The following is a 20,752-nucleotide window of genomic DNA, read 5'->3' on the forward strand; positions in this document are numbered from 1 at the left end:
ACAAAGTCACCTTCACAGTGTGCAGGAAACTGTTGCCACTCTTTCTTTCCCTCTCTGTGGGGAGAAAGCTCTCCAGTGAGTCTCGAAACCTGACCTTCCAGCATGACAAGACAATCTTCAGGCTACCATGCTGCTTAAACGGCTAAAGCCACTGCCTCACACTGTTTGGGATTTCACCCTTTGACACACTACGCTATCTTTAAAGTTTAGAAATTTAGTCTCACAACAATTTTGGCTTTCTTCAAATTAGTTTATATTTTTGCCTTTTAATGGTAAACAAAATATTTCACATCTTAAGAGCATGATTCTCAATTGAATAGTTCTCAGGTATATGGATGTAGCAAATAGCATTTCCTTATACTTCCTTTCTTATCATATCCTTTAATGCTTCACATTAAAAAATAATATTAAATAGATTTCTACTTCTAGTAAAGATGGAGTAACAAGGCTCAAATTTATACTTCTGCTTAAAATAAACTAAAACATAAACAAAGAATAAAATAGGCAAATGTATAACAATATTGCCCATACAACAGACATCAGACAACAAGACACTGAGCCCTTGGCTACTGGAAACATAGGAGGTGAGCCTTATGAGAGTCTGAGAAATGGCAACAGAAAGAAACCGAGTAGAACTCCGGGGTCACTGTATTTGAAGAGACAGTTAAAAATACAGAGAATGAATGTGGATGGAGTTCCAGGATACCGTACCAATTATTAAAAAGCCACACAACACACAACTTCAGAAATCTGGAGATATGCAGCAGAATGTGTTTTTTTAAGTACTCAGCAGAATATTGATTATCATGTTCCCTATAATTACCTAAAAACACAGTATTATGGACTGACTGTTTGGGTCTCTCTAATATTCATATGTTGAAATTTAATCCCCAATGTGATGGCATTTACAGTTGGAGATTTTGGAAGGTAATTACTTAAGGGCAGTGCCTTCATGAATGGAATTAATGCTCTTAGAAGAAGAGGTCAGAAAGGTAGCTTGCTCTATTTCCTCCATGTGAAGATACAATACAAGAAGTCTGCAGTCTACAACCTGGTAAAAGGTTCTCACCAAAAACTCCACCGTACTGGCACACTGATCTTGGACTTGCAGCCTCCAGAGCTATGAGAAATAAATGTTTGTTGCTTCATCCACTCTTTGGTACTTTATTATAGCAGTCCAAACTGACTAAGACGTGGTCACTGAGAAGTAGGGTGCTGAGATATTAAATACCTAAAGATGCAGAAGCTGCTTTGGTCCTCAGTAATGGGTGGAGCCTGAAGTTATATTGAATAGCATGCTAGAAGAAACCAGTATTGTTGCAATGAGTTTTCTAAAGGCAAATCTGGTGAATTCTCAGGGAAGTAGAGAAAGGTTTTGTTTATTTAGAGACTATAAATAATCAAGCACAGAGTTTTGGTAAAAAGGTGGGCAGTAAAGATCATGCTGATGAGGTCTCAGACAGAAATTAGGAACTGTTATTTGACAATGAAGAAAAGGTGGTCCCTGTTATAATGCGTCATAAAAATTACCTGCATTATATTTCTGCTTTAGTGTTTTGTGTAAGATGCAAACCTGTAAGCAATGAAATTAGACACTCAGGGGAGGAGAAAATTACTGAAAGATCACCTTAGTTCTCCCAATTGCTTATAGTAAAATGCAAGGAAAGAGAAATTACTTGAAAATAAAATTATGAAGCAAAAAGAAAGTAGAACTTAAAGATTTGGAAAATTCTCAGCCTATTCATATTGTAAAAATGAGAAAGCATTTTCAGAAGAGAACATGACCAGGTAACCATTTGATACAGAGATTAGTATGAGTGTGAACAAATAGAATTAGTGCCCTTGTAAGAAGAAGCCAGAGAGCTGGCATACTCTCTTACAGCTATTTGAACAATGAAAGAAGTCAGCAATCTGCAAACTGGGAGAGAGCTCTCAATAGGACCTAACTATGTGGACACTCTGATTTTAGACTTCCAGAACTGTGAAAAACAAATTTCTGTTTTTTATATCATACCCAGTCTATGTTACTTTATTATAGTATCCCAATTTAACCAAGGAAAAAAGAAAAGCTATTCAAAATAATCAAAGAAAATAGTATTAGCACTCATAGAGGAAGGTTTCATAACTCATGGGATATTAGAAAAACTATTCAAAATGGTTGAGCTTCAAGAGAGGGGAAAAGTAAACCTAGATTATGCTGTCTTTCTGTTTCATCAAACAACTTCTAAAAGCAAGAAGAAAATGATTAAACGTACACAAATAAACTTAAGTACTTTTCAGAACAAAGCTCAATAAAATGTGTAGGGATGCAAAAGATTCAGCGTACACAAAAAATGAAATGCATAGTGTCTGGTGTATTAGTCAGGGTTATCCAGAAAAACAGAGCCGAAGGCTTAGTATAAAGTTACAGTAGTCAAGAGAGTGTGATAATGAAGAAAGAAGAACCAACCAGACCAGTGGAACAAAATAAAGAGTCCAGAAACACAACCCCATAAAGAGAGTCAAAACATATTTGACATAAGCAATGCAATGAAGCAAAAAAAGTTTCTTAAACAAATAATGGTATAACAACTTGAAACAACATGAAAAAGTGTATCTAGACACAGATATTAATCCCTTTATAAGAGTTAACAAAAATGGACGACAGATCTAAATATAAAACACAAACTACAAAACTCCTAGATGATAACACAGGACAAAACTTAGATGACCTTGGGCATGATGATGAATTTTTAGTTACAACAAGAATTAACATTTAAAATTACTACTCTGAAAAGACAGTATCAAATGAATGGGAAGACAAGTGACAGATGGGAAAATATTTACAAAAGAACATACCATAAAGTGCTATTACTGAAAATATACAGAGAACTGATAAAACTCAAAATAAGTAAACAAACATCTGGATTAAAAAATGGTCAAAAAACTTTAATAGACACTAAAGAACATATAGAAAAGGCAAATAAGCATATGAAAGTATGCTCTACACTATATGTCATTAGGGAAATTTAAATTAAAACAAAAATAAAAACCATTATACACTGGGTAGAATGACCAAAGTCCAAACTCTGACAATATCAAATGTTGATGAACATGTGGAACAATAGGGACTCTCATTCATTACTAGTGAGTAATGCACAATGGCCCAGCCACATTGGACTTTGGTTGTTTATGATGTGTCAATGTAAGTTCATCCACTGTTACAAATGTATCTATCTTGGCAGGGATGTTGATAATAGGGAAAGGTGCATATGTGGGAACAGCGGGTATACAGAAAATCTCTGTACCTTCCTCTCGATTTTTCTGTGAAATGAAAACTGCTCTAAAATCAAATAAAAATAAAGCTACTTACAGGTATTCATTAATAGAAATATAAAACAGAACCTTCTTTAACTTACAAAAAGTATATATGAAAAACTTACAAACAGCATCATATTTAATAATTACCATTTATTGGTAATTATTAATTACCAATAGGTTATTGGTAACCAACTTAGGCTCTCTGCCTAAGTTCAATAACAAAGTGAGCATGGCTATCACATCAATTTTATCCAACCCTTTATTGAAGATACTAATCAGTGCAATGAAATAAGAGGATAAGTGAAACCATACACACTTGAAAATAAAAAAGAAATAGCCCTATTTATAGATGGCATCTATGTAGGAAATTTAATAAAATACACAAAAAGAGTTCCAGAACTGTCTTTAACACAGATGTAATATATAAGATTAATACAAAATAGTCAAATTTATTTGTGTATGTTTATTTGCAATAAGTTACTAAAACTAAAGTCAATTCATAGTAGTATCCACAATAAAAATAATTTGAGGAAAATAAGATAAAAGTGACAAAGGATCTTTACAATGAAAACCAAGAAATATTCCTGAGAGATGAAAACCTAGATAAAAGAAGACATATGCCTGGTTTGTTGCTCAGAAAACCCAAATTTTAGTATTTCCATTCCTTTAAGAGGATGTATAAATAGATGTATAAATTAAGTGGAACCTAATCAACAAAATAAACAAGCAAGCAAAATACAACCAGAGACATACATTACTGCTTGAGTTTCTCTAAAAAAATGTATGTATTCAATTTTTATATCAAATCATTTAATTATTATTAATATTAGCCATCCATCTTTGGTTTAAAATTTCTTTAAATTCTTATTGAGAAATCAAGCTAATACATGATGAATCATATTTTCATTAATAATGGACACTTTATGGTCTAAAAGGAAAAATGAATATTTACTATGGTGACTTTGGAAGTTATTTTATTTTCAAGGGCAACATATAACAGTTACCTTTTTGTAACAACTGTATGATTTCTATTTTTAATAAAATATTGAATTAGCTTTGCTTTGGTGTCTGTATTTTAATATAATAAATAAAAAGGCATGAACATGACTAGAATAATATAAGTCAACATGATTAATTCTAGTTTCATAATAAAGTATTCAAACTTTTAGTGATCTATCAATAACATAGTAAGAGTTTAAATAGACACGTTTTCATAATTCACCGACTCATTGCTAATTTATGCTTTTAAGTCTTAATATTTAATATAGTATTATGAACAGAAGGAATTAAATTAGAAATAGCATTCAAATATCCTAGACAAAGACAATAAGGATGCTGAAATTATTCTTTTGTTATACTATAAAAAAGTAGTACGAAATAATATAGGTATGTTGTCAAAAGTACAATTTGTGAATTCAGAAACACAGATAGAAAAAACGACACACACTGACTGCCTTAAAGTTGAAATAGATACATAAATACTTGTTCACAAACACATGAAGAAATATTTTGGTTAAATAAAAACACTTTTTAAGGATTAATATACAGGCCCTGGCTGGTGTAGCTCAGTGGATTGAGCATGGGCCTGCGAACCAGAGGGTGGCAGTTCGATTCCCAGTCAGGGCATATTCGTGGGTTACAGGCCAGTTCACAGCAAGGGCCAGTTCCCAGCAGGGGGTGCACCAGAAGCAACCACACATTGATATTTCTTTCCCTCTCTCCTTCCCTTCCCCTCTAAAGATAAATACATAAAATCTTAAAAAAAAAGAATTAATATACAAACAGGATTGTAATACACAAATATAAACATTTTAAAACAATCAGTTTCTGTCACTCTGTAAAGGGATCATTATTTTAATTTTCTTTATTTTCCAATTTTATATATCGACTAGTCAATATATAAAACTTTGATATTTTATATTGTTTTATCAGATGCTATCTATAATAAGCTAAACAAAATTAACTTTAAGGAAGGTTGGACTATTTTATATTGAAAATTGACACCTTCGATAGTGCTTAAAGTAACATAATACTTAATATAATGTATATCAATGGCTCATCAATAAAATAAAATTATAATAATTTCTCTATGATGTCCATTGCTCCATATATTTATCATTTTTGGCTTAAACTAGTATTTTCTGTTCCATAATTACATATTTTACTACCTGAACTCACTTTTCATTGGAAAGTTTTCACTTCTTTGTAACATACTCAATGATATTGTATTTGGGCATCAAAAGAATAGTGTTTCTCATCAGAATTTCTAAACAGAGAAAATGGGATATCAAGAATAATTATAAATAAAAACTTTATTTTTAATTGTTATATTTTATTGTTTATGCTATTCCAGTTGTCACATTTTTCCACCTTTGAGCCCCTTTCACCCAGCCATGTCCCAGTTCCATAATTAGTCCTTCACCACTGTTCATGGCTCTGAGTCCTTCAAATATGTTCTCTGACTAATCCCTTCATCCTCTTTCAATCAGTTTCTACCTTCCCACTCTCTTCTAACACCTGTCATTCTGTTCCATGATTCTATGTCTCTGGTTCTATTTTGCTCATTAGTGTATTTTGTCCATTATATTCCTCTTATAATTAAGATCATATGGTATTTGTCTTTTGCCAACTTGCTTATTTCACCTAGCACAATATCCTCCAGCTCTATCCATGATGTCGTAAAAGGTAGGGGTTCCTTCTTTCTTTTTGTTGTATAGTATTCCACTGTGTAGATGTGCCACAGTTTTTTTTTATCCACTCATCTACTGTTAGGGATTTAAACTGCTTCCAAAGCTCGTCTATTCTGAATAGTACTGTTATGAACATGTGGGTGCATAAATTCTTTTGAATTGGTGTTTCAGGATTCTTAGGATGTATTTCCAGCAGTACAACTGTTGAGTCAAAAAGAATTTCTATTTTTAGTTTTTTAAGGAAATTCCATACAGTTTTCCACAGTGGCTATACCAGTTTACATTTCCACCAACAGTACACTAGGGTTCCTTTACTGCACATGCTTGCTAGCAACTGTCATATGGTGATTTATTAATGATAGCCATTTTTGTAGGTGTAAGGTGATATCTCACTGTGCTTTTAACTTGCATCTCTCTGATGTCTAAAGATGCTGAGCATCTTTTCATATGTCTCTGGGCTCTCCGTTTGTCCTCCTTGGAAAAGTGTCTATTCAGGTCCTTTGCCCATTTTTAATTGGAATATTTGTCTTCCTGTTGTTTTGTAGGTTTTTTATATATTTTGTAGATTGAACCCTTGTCTGATGTGTCATTGGCAAATATGTTATCCTGTACAGTGTGTTCCCTTCTCATTTTGGTGGTGGTTTCTTTAGCCATGAAGAAGCTTCTTAATTAAATGTAATCCCACTTGTTTATTATTTTCCTTTATTTCTCTTGCCCTAGGAGATGTATCAGCAAAAATATTGCTAAATAAAATATCTGAAGTTTTATTGCCTTTGTTTTCATTTAGTATTTTATGGTAACATGACTTATATTTAAGTCTTTTCTCCATTTTGAGTTTATTCTGGTGTACAGTATAAGTGGGTGGCCTAGTTTCAGATTTTTACATGTACCAGTCCAGTTCTCCCAACACCAATTATTGAAGAGACTGTCTTTTGCTGTATGTTCCACTGTATGCTCTTGCCTCCTCTGTCAAATATTAATTGACCATGAAGACATGCATTAATTCCTGGGCTCCCTATTCTGTTCCATCGATCTATGTGTTTGTCCCCACACAAATACCAGACTGTTTTGACTACAATGGTTTTATAGTGTACTTCGATATCAGGTATTGTGAGCCCTCCAACATTGTTCCTCTCTCTCAAGTTTGCTAAGGTTATTCAAGGTCTTTTTTGGTTTCATATACATTTTTGAAATATTTGTTCTACATCTGTGAAATATGCCATTGGTATTTTCATAAGAATTTTGTTGAGTCTATAGATTGCTTTGGGTATTATGGAAATTTCATGTTGTTAATTCTTCCTATCCATGAACACGGTATATGTTTCCACTTATTTGTACCTTCCTCAATTTCTTTTTTTTTTTAAGATTTTATTTCTTTAGACAGAGGAGAAAGGTGGGAGAAAGAGAGGGAGAGAAACATCAATGTGTGGCTGCCTCTCATGTGATCACTACTGGGGACTGGCCCACAACCCAGGCATGTGCCCTGACTGGGAACTGAACCAGCAACCATCTGGCTTGCAAACCAGCACTCAATCCACTGAGTCACACCAGCCAGGGCTCTTTGTCAATTTCTTTCTTCGGTGTTTTATCATTATCCCAATACAGGTCTTTGACATCATACTTCATTAAATTTATTTGTAGGTACTTACTGTTGTTGCTATTATTGTAATAGTAAATGGAATCATTTTCTTAGTTGCTCTGATAGTTCATTATTTGTGCATAAAAATGCCATTGATTTCTGAATATTGACTTTGTATCCCACCACTTTTTGAAAAGAGAAATGTTTTAATGTGAAATAGCATCTATATATTACTTGTGTTTGTGGTCATTAAATTTAGCTTTTAAATTTAGCTTTTGTAATTTCTTTCTAATTTTCAGAGGTCTGAAAATGTATTTTTTGTATTCTTGGTTTTATACATTCATTGAAATTTTCAAAATCTTAGACATTTCACAATGAAAATAATGGAACATTAATAATTTCCTTGAATACAAGGTCGCTTATGGTTATACAACTAAAATTACATTCAAAATAAAATTAATGGACAATTTTAGAAGACAGGAGAAAATAGGGGTAATTTATGTATTTTTTGTCAATTGTGCACTATGCTTTTTGATGAATGGCACTATTCCTGGGTTGACTGCTAATTAATGAAAAGCAAAAAATGTAGACATTGTTCTGAAGAGGCCTGTAGGAAGCACTGAACTGATCCTGCTAAAGCTTCACCTGCCATGACCCAGAAACAAAGCAACAGAAATAAAATAAAATTATTTTATTGACACAAGCTTCATATTTTCTGATGCAATCTGAATCCCATATTGAGACACCATATGTGTGACATTTTATGCTTTTTATAAAGTATTTGAAACACTAATCAAAATATCAGGATTATGTAAAGAGTTGTAAGCTGTAAGAAAATACATTTCTGTTGAATTTATATTCCCTTAGGGAAAAAATAATCACCTGAGTCACCTTATGCATATTTGTCACCAAAGTCAGTATGAGGAAATCTACTAGTGATGATTATTAATATCCTATAAATGATTCGGAAACCAATTTGAGTGACAACTTCTTTATCTACATCCACAACTGCCGAAAGTTCAAGAAGGGATAGTTTGTAACATATTTGCTGTTTTATATTTTTGAAATAAATAAAATTTTCTATTACTTAACTTACGTTTTCTGCTTAAATAGCACAATTTACTTGATGCTTCTACATATAAATTATTGGAGTGAAAGTTTGCATTTGAAGTTAGTTTTCTTTCTCTTTAGCATTCACATTCTGCTTTCCAACTTCTCCAGGCCCAAAGAAAGTGGGAAACAAATGTGAGAGCTTTGCCTCTTTTCTTTTATTTAATTTATGAGTAACCTGAAATAACCTATGTTAAATTAATGTTTTTAAGTAGTTTCACAGTAACTATGCTAACCAAATCAGTGAAAACAGAAATGATTCAATATCATGTGAAATGAAGAAGAGAAGGCTGCAGGGTCTGAGTGAAAGCTAAAATTCTATGTGTGATTTTTCAGGCCTGAACAGAGGCAATTGCAAAGGCTTACTTGGCATGCTTTAGAGGGCAAAGCTGCCTTCCCATAACAATCGTGGTGAAGAGCTTTGCACTGCAGTCTCTGAAGTGAGTTGGAATCAAAGACTCAGGGTCACCATCAGGCCATGGTCTACTCACATCTGCGTTCCTTCCCCACACACCTGTGCGAAGACCTCCTTTTACTGGGAACTAGGGAGAATATGAAGGTGTTTTTCTGACTTGGTGTTCAGTACTACTCTTAGTCTTTATCCCTCTCTTTCCTCACTGATTCTTGGCAGTGAAAAGATCCCTGTGTCTGTACAGTTCACATAACCCTGGCCTAGCACTGTTCTATGGGGAAAAATACACAGTGGAGAGACTTGCACTTTTTTTCAGTTTAGCTTCCTGTTTATAGTGTGGGACTAAGGGAATTAAAACTTGAGGGTTACTTTTATTTGGTTTATTCTAATGATTACTCCTATACCTGGCAGATTAACTCTCCAACTTAGCTCAGATCCTGACAATATGGGATAACAAAAATCACAGTGATTGAAATAAAATATTTAACAATCATCAAATTAAAAAAATATGTAAAACATAAAAGTGTGATGAAACTAAAATATATAATAATCAGATTTTATTTTAAAAATGTTTATGTCTTGCTAATTTCCCCTTTCTTGATACCATGACCGCAGAAAGCAAGTTTTTGTTTGGCCCTTCTTTGTCTGTGTCCCTTTGCAGTTTAGGTTGCTGGATTCTCCAGCACCCATTCTTGGTTAAATGAAGCAAAAGGAAAAAGTAGAAAATTTAAAACCATGTTAGTCTTTGTGTCCACAGGGCACTAGTTTTACTACCTTCTTCTCTTTACTTTTCAGTGTTTCACTGTCTTCTCATGTTCGTTTTGTATGTAATGTTCAAAAGTTGTATATTAGCAGGCTGTTTTTTACCCTGTCCTAACAGACAGAGCAGGAAAAAAATATTATATATTTTCACAGAAGGAGTCGAGTAATTGTATTTGCTTTAGTCTAAACTATTTGAACAGTATAATGGTATTTAATATAATTATTTTTTGAATGAAAAGTTCACTATCATCATTTCATATATGCTTTTAATTGTTTAAACACTTTATTGAATATATTAGGTTTATTGGTTAATAAAATTATGTAGGTATCAGGTGTATCATTTTATATTATTATTATCTGCATATTTCACTGTGTGTTCACCACCCCAAGTACCCTTCCATTGTCATTTATCCACTCTTTACCCACTTTAGCCTCCTTTTTTTCTGGTAATCACCATGCTCTCTATGATTTTTTCTTTTTTATTTTTTAAATTTTTTATTGATTATGCTGTTACAGTTGTTCTATTCTCCCTTTCATTCCCCTCCACCCTACCTCCCCATCCCCACCATTACCCTCCTTTAGTTTATGACCATGTGTCTCAAGTCCTTTAGATTCTATATTTCCCATGCTATTCTTGCCCCCCCATCTATTTTCTATCTTTTTTTATTAATGTATTCATTTTTTCATGTAGTCTCCTAACCCCTCTCTTTTCTGACAGCTGTCAGTCTGTTCTCTGTATCTGTGAGTTTGTTTCTACTCTGTTTGTTAGCATATTTTATTCATTAGATTCCACATATACATAAAATCATATGGAAAGTGAAATAAACCAGTCAGAGGAAGACAAGTATCATATATTTTTTAAAGACTCTAAGTTTTAGAGTTATTCCAAACGAATAAAATAAAAATAAGCAATTTTGAGTTTATTTTATTACTGATATAAGACATATATGGTATATAACTTCAGGGAATATTTTCCAATTTCTTTATTTGCTCGATGTACTTCACATGAGAGAACAAAGGAAAACCTTCCTCCCTCATTTGCATTGATATTGGTAATGAGAATAAAGGATTTCACCAGCATTTTCTGCTCTATTTTAGAAGATGAAGCACTCATCACTTGCATTTTGAATTATCTCACAACTAATCAGGTAAGAAATTGGAAATCTATTATGGAATTGAGCCAAATTTTTCTATTCATAGTTTTCCTCTGCTTGAGAACATATAAATCTCCTCTCTACTGTGTACCACCACTAATCAATTGTAAGGGTAGTGACTTTCACTCTTAAAAGTAAAAAAAATAAGAAAAATATTTAAACTTTGACAAAATATGTCATTATTGATAGAATTCAGCAACATGATATAATAGTAGGCTCATCTAATTTGTTTTAATTTCTAATAACTATAACAACATTGAAAGATAAACTGAAGTTTTAGAAATCGAACTCAAATAAAATGATAATATATGGGAAAGCATTTTACCCTTTATGTATGAACACATGATTTCCATTTCATTCATGTTTATTTGATACTTCAGTTCTTTGATCAGAATATAGGAACGTGTGTTTAACTTGATCACATTTGAAAACTATTTCCAACTTGTTTTATGTGTGACTGGTGGAGTTTATGTTCTTGTGAATGTGAATCAGTCTTTAAAGCTAACAACCATAATAATAATTATTATTCATTTAATTTATCATAGTAATTCATATTAACAGCACATGATAGAAAGCAGAAAAATATATACAAATGCATAAAGACCTACTGTAGTTAAACATGAGCATAGAACCTGGGGCAGGAGTATATATTATACTGAACTCCACTTAGACACGTTTCCCTGCCTTGGTTCCTCATCTGTAAAGCCAGTTGCTGGTCTATGTGGCCTGTATATTTCTATCTAAATTGAAAACTTCTAAATTTAAGAGAGAGAAAATTAGAATGGTTAGTAGGATAGAAACTATGTTACCAGTGGAAAGAAATTTACTCTTTCCACTACTCTGTAAATGGGGAGGGTTTATGTCAACAAGGGATTTCTTATTCGATTGGTCTGTGATGCCTATAAAACTAAATATAGGTAAGAATTTGTTATCTTTCCATAGGTAGCACTTTTCAACCCTGTGAGATATTTTCTTCCCTTTTGTAACATCCCTTTCTTATTCTGAAATGAGTCATAGATGCTACAACCAACATGTACAAATCATTTCCAAAATACACACATTGATATAACACCATGTCAGTAAAATGAGGGAGATGTGTAAGACATACTAATACAAACCATGGTAACACAGCAAGGTGCTTACACCTAATTCTATAGGTACCAATGCACACAGTTATGTTTTCTTATAATCATCATATTTTATAGAATAATACCATTGCTATTAAAGACATGACCCTAGCCCTAGCTGGTATGGCTCAGTGGATGGAGCACTGGCCTGCAAACCAAAAGGTCACTGGTTCAATTCCTAGTCAGGGAACATGCCTGAGTTGTGGCCCAGATCCCCACTAGGGGATGTGCAAAAAGTAAACCCACATCGATGTCTTTTTCTCTCCCTTTCCCTCTGCCTAAAAATAAATAAATAAACTTGTTTAAAAAACATGATTCTACAAAATTGCAATAAAAGAAACAATCTGAGCAGAATCAGGTATAAACTGCCCTTGGTTTTAGTTGTATCTTGAAAACTGCCACTTATTTATTAAAACTGTATAAAATACTTAATTTAAAATGGAATTTGTTGGGGTGATGTAGTCAATTTAAATCATATATAGGTTTCAAGTATACAGTTCTGATTTTTAAGCATAAATTCTATTGTTTTCTAGTGCTAATACACAATAATCTCACACGCACACAAATGGTGATGCTTTGTTAACATAATGTGCCATGATCATTTTAAGGAGTCTAGCAATGTTGCTTTCCAAATGATGATAGTCAAAAATGTGCTTTGAAATTATAAAGTGTCTTTTAGGTAGTGTACTAGACCTACTTGATGATTTTGTTCTGAAAGGACAGCTAATCCTGACAATTCATAGAGAATCTAGTCAACACTTTATACCAAAGCAGAATAGTCAGAAAATTTCAAATGAGACAACATTCTAGAAAGTAGTGTTTTACATTCCACCTTGTCAGTGTTATCATTTTGGGGTAGATTACTCTGTATCAATACTTCTTAAAAGAAATATCAAAGCCATATTATATATGGTATTTTTCCAAATATTGTGTTGAATAATTCTCTGGACATACAAGTTTCAAAACCATTATAAGATTTTTCCAGTCCACTGAGAACACTTCTGCATTGAGCACGCCTCTAGCAAGGAATTTAAAATCACAACATTTATCCAGTGTTCTCCTCTATCCTTCGAACGAGCAAACTATTTTATTGAAACACCTTGCTTAGGCAAATTAAAGAAGAGGAAAAGAAAAAGGAGGAGGATGAAGGGAAGGAGGCAGAGGAAGGGGAGGAAGAGTTGAAGTCATCAAAGTAGAAGGAGAAAAAGAAGGAATAATGTAGATATGCATTTATATGCAGAGACGCATGTGTATATATCTTGTTAACATTTCCAAAATTATTTCTAAAAAAAACACTGATAATTGAAAGATTACTGTACCCTCTTAAAGGCTTATGAACAAATAGTTTAGGGAATGCAGTATACTCTATCACAGGCTCCAAGCCAGGTATATAATTCTAAATCTGAACACTCCCATATAAAATCTACAATCATATTTTCTTTTCTCCCTTTTAATCAGTTTCATGCATATCTGTCTGCTGCACTCAATCACACTGCTGAATGGAGTCAGGGACCTGTGTTTGATTCCTCTTGCTCACACAACCACCCATGGAATTATGTTCAATATTCAGCAAGTAAATATTAAATATATGCTACATTTAAATGATTCTGAAAATGTCAAATTCAGCATCTTCTACTTTTCTAAGAATATAGGAGCCCTGTGCCAACTGTCTTCTCTCCTCACACGTCCCATGTGACCAACAGAGTCATCCTGACAGTGGTCAGAAGGAAATTCACAGTGCCTCCAGGACCGACATGTGTGATAAAGGAAGTGCCTAATTTATGCTCTTTTAAAAATACATATTTTTAATATTTTAACTAAACTAAGTTGCTTAACAGACAACTTGTTAGTGATAGTATGTGTTATTTAAATTGAATAGTTGAGGGACATAGTAGGCATGATTTTAAAGTCTCATGCACAGGAAATGACAGGAAGAAGGTAGCGTGACCTGTTAAATTCCCATAGCAAACATTAGAAAATATTGCAGCTGAAAGAGACTGCAGATCTCTAAACATAGATACAGAGATACTCTCAGACTGCACTATCTTTTCCTCCACTTTCTTACATATGTTTATATAATAGAACCTATTTACCTTGACTTGCTAAGGATGAATAGCAGAGGGACTTAAAGTAATAAGAAGCTGCAAGGATTTAGAGCACTTTCTGCTTTGTGTTGCTATTTCCTTCTTTTGCTAACTTTGCCATTCTAAGCAAACTAAAGCTCCCAATGATTATGGAGCAATAATTTCCTCCTGTGAGACTAACTCATGTGCTTTGTCTTAATATTTTACTTTTGCATTTTTGCAAAGTCTTAATTTCAAGGAGCTCAGGTATTGTACCAAACATGTCATCGAGTCTAATACCATTCCTTTGGGATATGCAGTGGTCTATGTGAAAGTAGTGGTAGAACTGTGTCTACATGTATATATACTAGATCAAGCTTCTCAGAGATTTTCTCTTAACAATCTCTAGATATTTATTTTGTATCTTTTTGTCTCTCTGGATCTATCTCAATCTTTATTGCTCTCAACTGATTCCAAATGTAAGGAGTGAATGTAGGTTCTAAAAAAATTACTCAGTTCCTAAATAGACCCCTTAAATTCTTAATCTTGCTATGTTTCATCCTCGATTCTTACTGCAATCAAGATTTATATCCTATTCCTGCCAAAATTTCAGCTGAATTTACCTGACCAAATAACTGATTTAACACAAAAGACTTGGCCTTAGCCATTTAAATTAATCACTATTACCCAGGTGATTCTGTGTAACCGATGTCCTTGTGGAGATGCCCACCTTACTAAGTTGCCTGCAGAAGTCCATATGCTAATGTGAATTGGACTTTTTCCGTGTTTCATGTCTCCTTCCACATTGATTTATCTACATTATGCTTGATGAAAGCAAGATACTGGAGGTCTGTCTACAGAGCCTCTCAAATAGGTGGTATTCCTTTAAACACAAATTTGTATTAATCATATTAAGAGCCAAATTGGCATATTACAAATTTGACTTATTAGCTTTTTTCTTATATGGTCTCCTTGTACAAGGATTTCATTCTCTTGTCCTCTTCCTCAACAGTATTTCATTAATAAACATTGCTTTGTTAAGTAAATCTCCTGTCTGTTAGATTATCTTTGAGAAATCTATTTCTAAGGTCAGTTTATAGTCTGCTTATAAGTTAAAATTAATCAATATTGTGTGTGTGTGTTTGAACACTGCCTGCTAAAAAATAATGGTGTTTTACATAAAGTCATCAAAATTAAGCAGGTCTAGATACTTATATATTTGAGGTTTAAATATTGGGTTGGCCAAAATGTCCATTTAGTTTTTTCAATAAAATAAAGGACACATTTTCATTTTCACCAATAACTTCATCGATTTGGACATTTTGAGAATGTCATCTATCTCCTGTGATAGATGGGTGGAGGCCAGGGGTGGAGGCCAGGGGTGCTCCTAAATATTCTCCAATGTATAAGACAGCCCCACAGCAAAGAATTATTTGGCTAAAATGCCAATAGTACCAAAAAACTTTGCAAACCACTTTTGACACATTTGAACAGTCACAGCACCTTCTTCATACACTGCACAAATCTTTTTTTGAATTTTAGTTGCATTTTTACCTTTCTTGAAACAATAAAGCATAATACACTGAAATGTTACATATCTCCTTCTATCTTCAATATGAAATAGAAAACAGGGGGCAGCTACCAGAGGGGAGAAGGAAGGGAATTTCACGGGAAAAGGGAGTACAATTTACAGGAACTAGTATAAAGGACACATGGACAGCAACTAAGGGGGGGGTGGAAATGGGAGGGAGGTGGGGAGCACTGGGGGGAGCTGGAAGGGGAGTAAAGGACAAAAAACTGTACTTGAACAATAATTGAATAAATAAATAAAATGACTTTATAAAAATTCACCAATTTTGATGTTTTTTAAAAATGTACATAGCTGTGACAATAAAATCTAACAAAATTGTTTTGAATGAAGTTAAAGACAACTGAGCACTCCTAGAGCCGTCACACATAAAAAAACTAAAAATTTTTTGCTAACCCAATACTTTTCTTGGCTAGTAAACAGGTGATTTTGTTTTGTCTGGAAAGAATGAATAGCAGCTATTGTGATGTGTTGTGCAGAAACACTAAAAACCACAGAACAGGGGCCAGCAAACATTATCTGTGAAGGGCCAGACCTTAACCTCTAGGCTTTATAGGTCAAATGGCAAAATTGCAGCACTTATGTGGGCACCTATGTAGCGCAGAAACAGTATTTTTCCAGCACTTAAATTACAGAAAAATCATTCTTAGCTCATTTTTCCTAGTCTTAGGTGCCCACCCAGTTTACAAATGAAATTATGATGCTTTTTTTTTCTTTTGCATTGACATTACTAGCTTCCCATGTTTGCACTAATTATTCTGGGAAAAAATAGCATCTAGTGATTCTTTTCCTTTTCACAAATATCTTAAATGTCCTTTTTCTTCCCCCTCCATTCTCCCTTTCCCACCCTCTCAGTATACAAGTGCTTTTATATACCTATATAAAATATATTTCTGTGGTTTTCTGTGAGAGACTACAAAAATGTAATATTTTGATTTACAGATAATCTGTTTTCCTCTAACTTGAGTTACTGGTTTCCAGGCTTCTTAAGTCATATATTTTTTAATATTTTATTTATTTATTTAATTTTTCAAAGAGAGGGGATGGGAAGGAGAAAGAGTGGGAGAGAAACATCAATGTGTGGTTGCCTCCCATGTGTCCCCCACTGGGGACCTGGCCTGCAACCCAGGCATGTGCCCTGACTGAATCGAACCGGTGACCCTTTTCTTCATAGGCCCACACTCAATCCACTGAGCTACACCAGCCAGGGCCAAGTCATAGTTTTGAGAGAATAAATAGAGAAACCATTGCTAAAGGAATGCTATTTTAATCATTGATATTATGAGTAAAAACTTAGAAAATTTCATAATCATATATTTTACTTTCCAAAATATATTTTACATGTCATCTACTAAAAATAATTAGACCTCAATACTAAAATGGCCATCGGCATTTGTTTTGCCCAGATATTTTTAGTATTTTGAAACATATCTAATTCCTCATCTTTAAAGGGTAGCATTTTGGTGGGATTGAGTTTCACTATACTTCTCATTTACTTAAGCCACATGAAAGATTTAGAATAGATTTATTCTGTGACAAATTCAAAAACACTCAAATTTGTCAGCTGAATGATCACAGTTTTAACATGCTTTATTCCATGTAGTTGTCTTAATTAAATTGGAAATAAGACATTAAATGAAAAGATAATCTTTTAAAGTATTCATTTTATTTTTTCTTGTTTTTTAATTGTTCAAGTACATTTGTGTCCATTTTTCCTCCACCACTCCCCTTCATCCCACTTTTCCCCACCTCCCATCCTCCATCCTACCCCGCCCTTTGGCTTTATCCATGTGTCCTTTATACACATTCCTGGACAACCCTTTCCCTATCTTCCCCCATTACCCTTCTCTCCCCTCCCCTCTGGTCACTGTTAGTTTGTTCCTTATTTCAATGTCTCTGGTTATATTTTGCTTGATTGTTTGTTTTGTTGATTAGGTTCCACTTATAGGTGAGATCATATGGTATTTGTCTTTTACAACCTGGCTTATTTCACTTAACATAATGCTCTCCATTTCCATTCATGCTGTTATGAAGGGTAGAGGTTCCTTCTTTCTTTCTACTGTGTAGTAATCCATTGTGTAATCGTGTCATGGTTTTTATTCATTTTATTTTTAATAGCATTATAAGATTCATTGGTTAGGCACCACTATGAACAATTAGGCTTTCTAAACAAGTTTTTTTCCCTGAAGTATTTTCAAATTGCTTGTATAAATTTCTTGAAGGTGTGAGTTGCAAACTGCTGAACTGAAATCATAATTCAAAAAACTAACTTTGTTCTGGTCACACAGATGCTGACCACGAGGAGGAAAGTGTTTATGACTAGGATTTTTGTGAGAATGTTGAGACTCTATTTACTTTCAATAATAGTGTGTGTCCTTTCTTCCTTCTAAAACATTTTGTACAGAATGCCTAGACCAGTGTGTGATGAGGTTACACTGATGGACAGAGGTTAATAAATGGCCATAGGAAAACTGCAAACGGAAACCATGAGTTGTTAAGACCCCAAACATGATTGGTGATAATAACTGCTAATATTTACCCACTCATGAAACCATAAATAAAATATTTTTTAATCAAGTTCCACTTTCAAATACTGCTTTCATGGTGTTTTAGTGTAAATACACTAAACACCTCTAATCTATAGTTCCTAACATCATCTATTTTTAATAGACTACAGGTTTTTCCAAAATGTGTATGCAGTTGTTCCTGACCCATGACTGCCTTCCTGGAAAACATAAAATGACATACTCTCCAGCCTTCTTTATCTTTCCTGGCACATTAGGGGGTTCATTCTCACAATTTCTAAAAATCAGCTATTTGTTGATTTCTGCACCTTCAAGTCCTGCTAGGGTTTGTAAAGAAGAGTGTCTATCACATGTAATTAATAAATTATTTATTGTGGAGACAGAGAAGTGAAATAAATGAATGATGAAAAGTTAAATTTCAAAGTAAAATAGAAAACAGCGCAGAAAAAAGGAGGAAATATTTAGCAGAAATATAAAGGAGATGTTGCTGTAGAAAATACTATATCTTATTTATTTATTTATTTATTTATTTATTTATTTATTTATTTATGAGATTCTGTATCTTTTCAGGAGAGTAGGAACAGAAGGTAATAAAGATATGAGGTCTCCAGCCAGGTACTATGACAAACAGAGACATTTATTGAAGAAGATATAAGAAAGGTTGTACATAGGACCACGACAACTCATTTCCCATCAAAGTGGGCACCTTGGTACTTCACACAGTTCCAGTTGCCATCAGTTGCCCTGTCATATTTTCCTGAACCTCATGGACAGTCTGAAATATCTTCCCTTTCAAAGGTGATTTTAGTTGAGGAAAAAGCCAAAAGTTGTACGGCAGCAAATCTGGGTTGTAGTGGGGGTGAGTCACCTGGGTGATTTGATGTTTTGCCAGAAAAAACTGTGTGAGACATGATACATGAGTTGGCACATTGTTATGATGAAGGTTCCAAACACCTGTTGCCTGTAGCTGTGGCCTGAATCATCTGAATTTTTTCTGCAGAAGAATGCACAAGCTTAATGAAAAGTCTGATGCAGATTTGTTGTTCTACCTGCTCATTTTTAATGCAACAGCCACACAGTACACATGCTCACTCAACAGTGTCTACTGCCCCTACTGACTAGTACACTGAAGTCATCATTGTTCACTCTCCTTGGCTACCGGATTACATCGATGTTGTGTGAACCATTTTCATTATAGTAACAATGGCTGGACTTTTTCCAGACAGACCTCATATACCAACCTTGCATTTCATTGACAAATCATACTTCATCATGCTGTATAACTCTTACAGGCTTCTGAATTTGGTTTCATATTGCCTTCTTACAATTTTTAAATGTATAATCATAATATTAATCTATGTTTTTGTTATTGTTGTATTCTTTTGTTTTTCCTTGTGTTTCTTTGTCCGACACTGGCTGGACTTTTTCTGGACAGACCTCATAGATTGTTCTTTTAGGAGCCAGCAAGAGAAACCTGTCCTGTACACTATGAATTTCCTAGCCTAAGTTCCAGGACTTCTTACTCTTCTCACTTGCAGGCTGAGCTCCGGCACAGCTGGGCTCATGAAATACATTTTATAGTAGGGGCATATCTATGGCCTCTTGGGTATTTGGTGTCCTAGTTACCATTGCCACTTTGATATCTGAGGGGCCTTTTAAATTTTGCCTCATAATTATTCATTTCTTGCTACCCTGCCCAGTCTAAAAACTTAGTCCTCCTTTGTCTGACCACATCTCAGTTGCTAGTAATTCTATTTTCCATTTTATTAGATCAAAAACATCAGGTGTATATTTGACACTAATACTTATTTGATAAGCAAATCTCATATTTGGTCTTTCTAACATTTACCCTGAATGGCAATACCCAACATTTCTATCACTAGTACCTGAGGCTGCCACACTTTTATGAGCCAAACTGTGGGTCCCTTGTAAATTTATATGTTCAAGCACTAACTCCCAGTACCCAGGACACGACTGTCTTGGCAGCAGCGCCTTAAAGGTGAGAAAAGTTAAAATGAACCCATGTAGCTGGGCCCAAATTTGATCTGACTGGCTTTCATGAAAGAGGAGATTAGGACACTCAGAAACACCAGGGATATGCGAGCTTGCAGGAAAGGCCTCATGAGGACATAACTAACAGGTGTCCATCCACAAGTCAAGGAGGAAGGCTCCAGAAAAATCCAAATCTGCCAACACCTTGATCTTGGACTTCTAGTTTAGAACTGTGAGAAAACACATTTTTGCTATTTAAGACACACAGTCTATGGCATGTTTGCTCATCAGACCTAAAAAGTTCATGCAGACACCATTATCTCAGCCATAGTGATGCAATATTGTGTGATGCTCCTGTTTCTAACCAGACTCCCTATTGCCATACACCATATAATATCTGCTACTGTTAATTCACAGAATTATATCACATGAGTTTTCTATTCAGGGAAA

The sequence above is a fragment of the Artibeus jamaicensis genome, unplaced genomic scaffold (assembly GCF_021234435.1).
Source record: "Artibeus jamaicensis isolate MK-2021 breed Jamaican fruit bat unplaced genomic scaffold, CSHL_Jam_final contig_466, whole genome shotgun sequence".
Taxonomy (NCBI): Eukaryota; Metazoa; Chordata; class Mammalia; order Chiroptera; family Phyllostomidae; genus Artibeus; species Artibeus jamaicensis.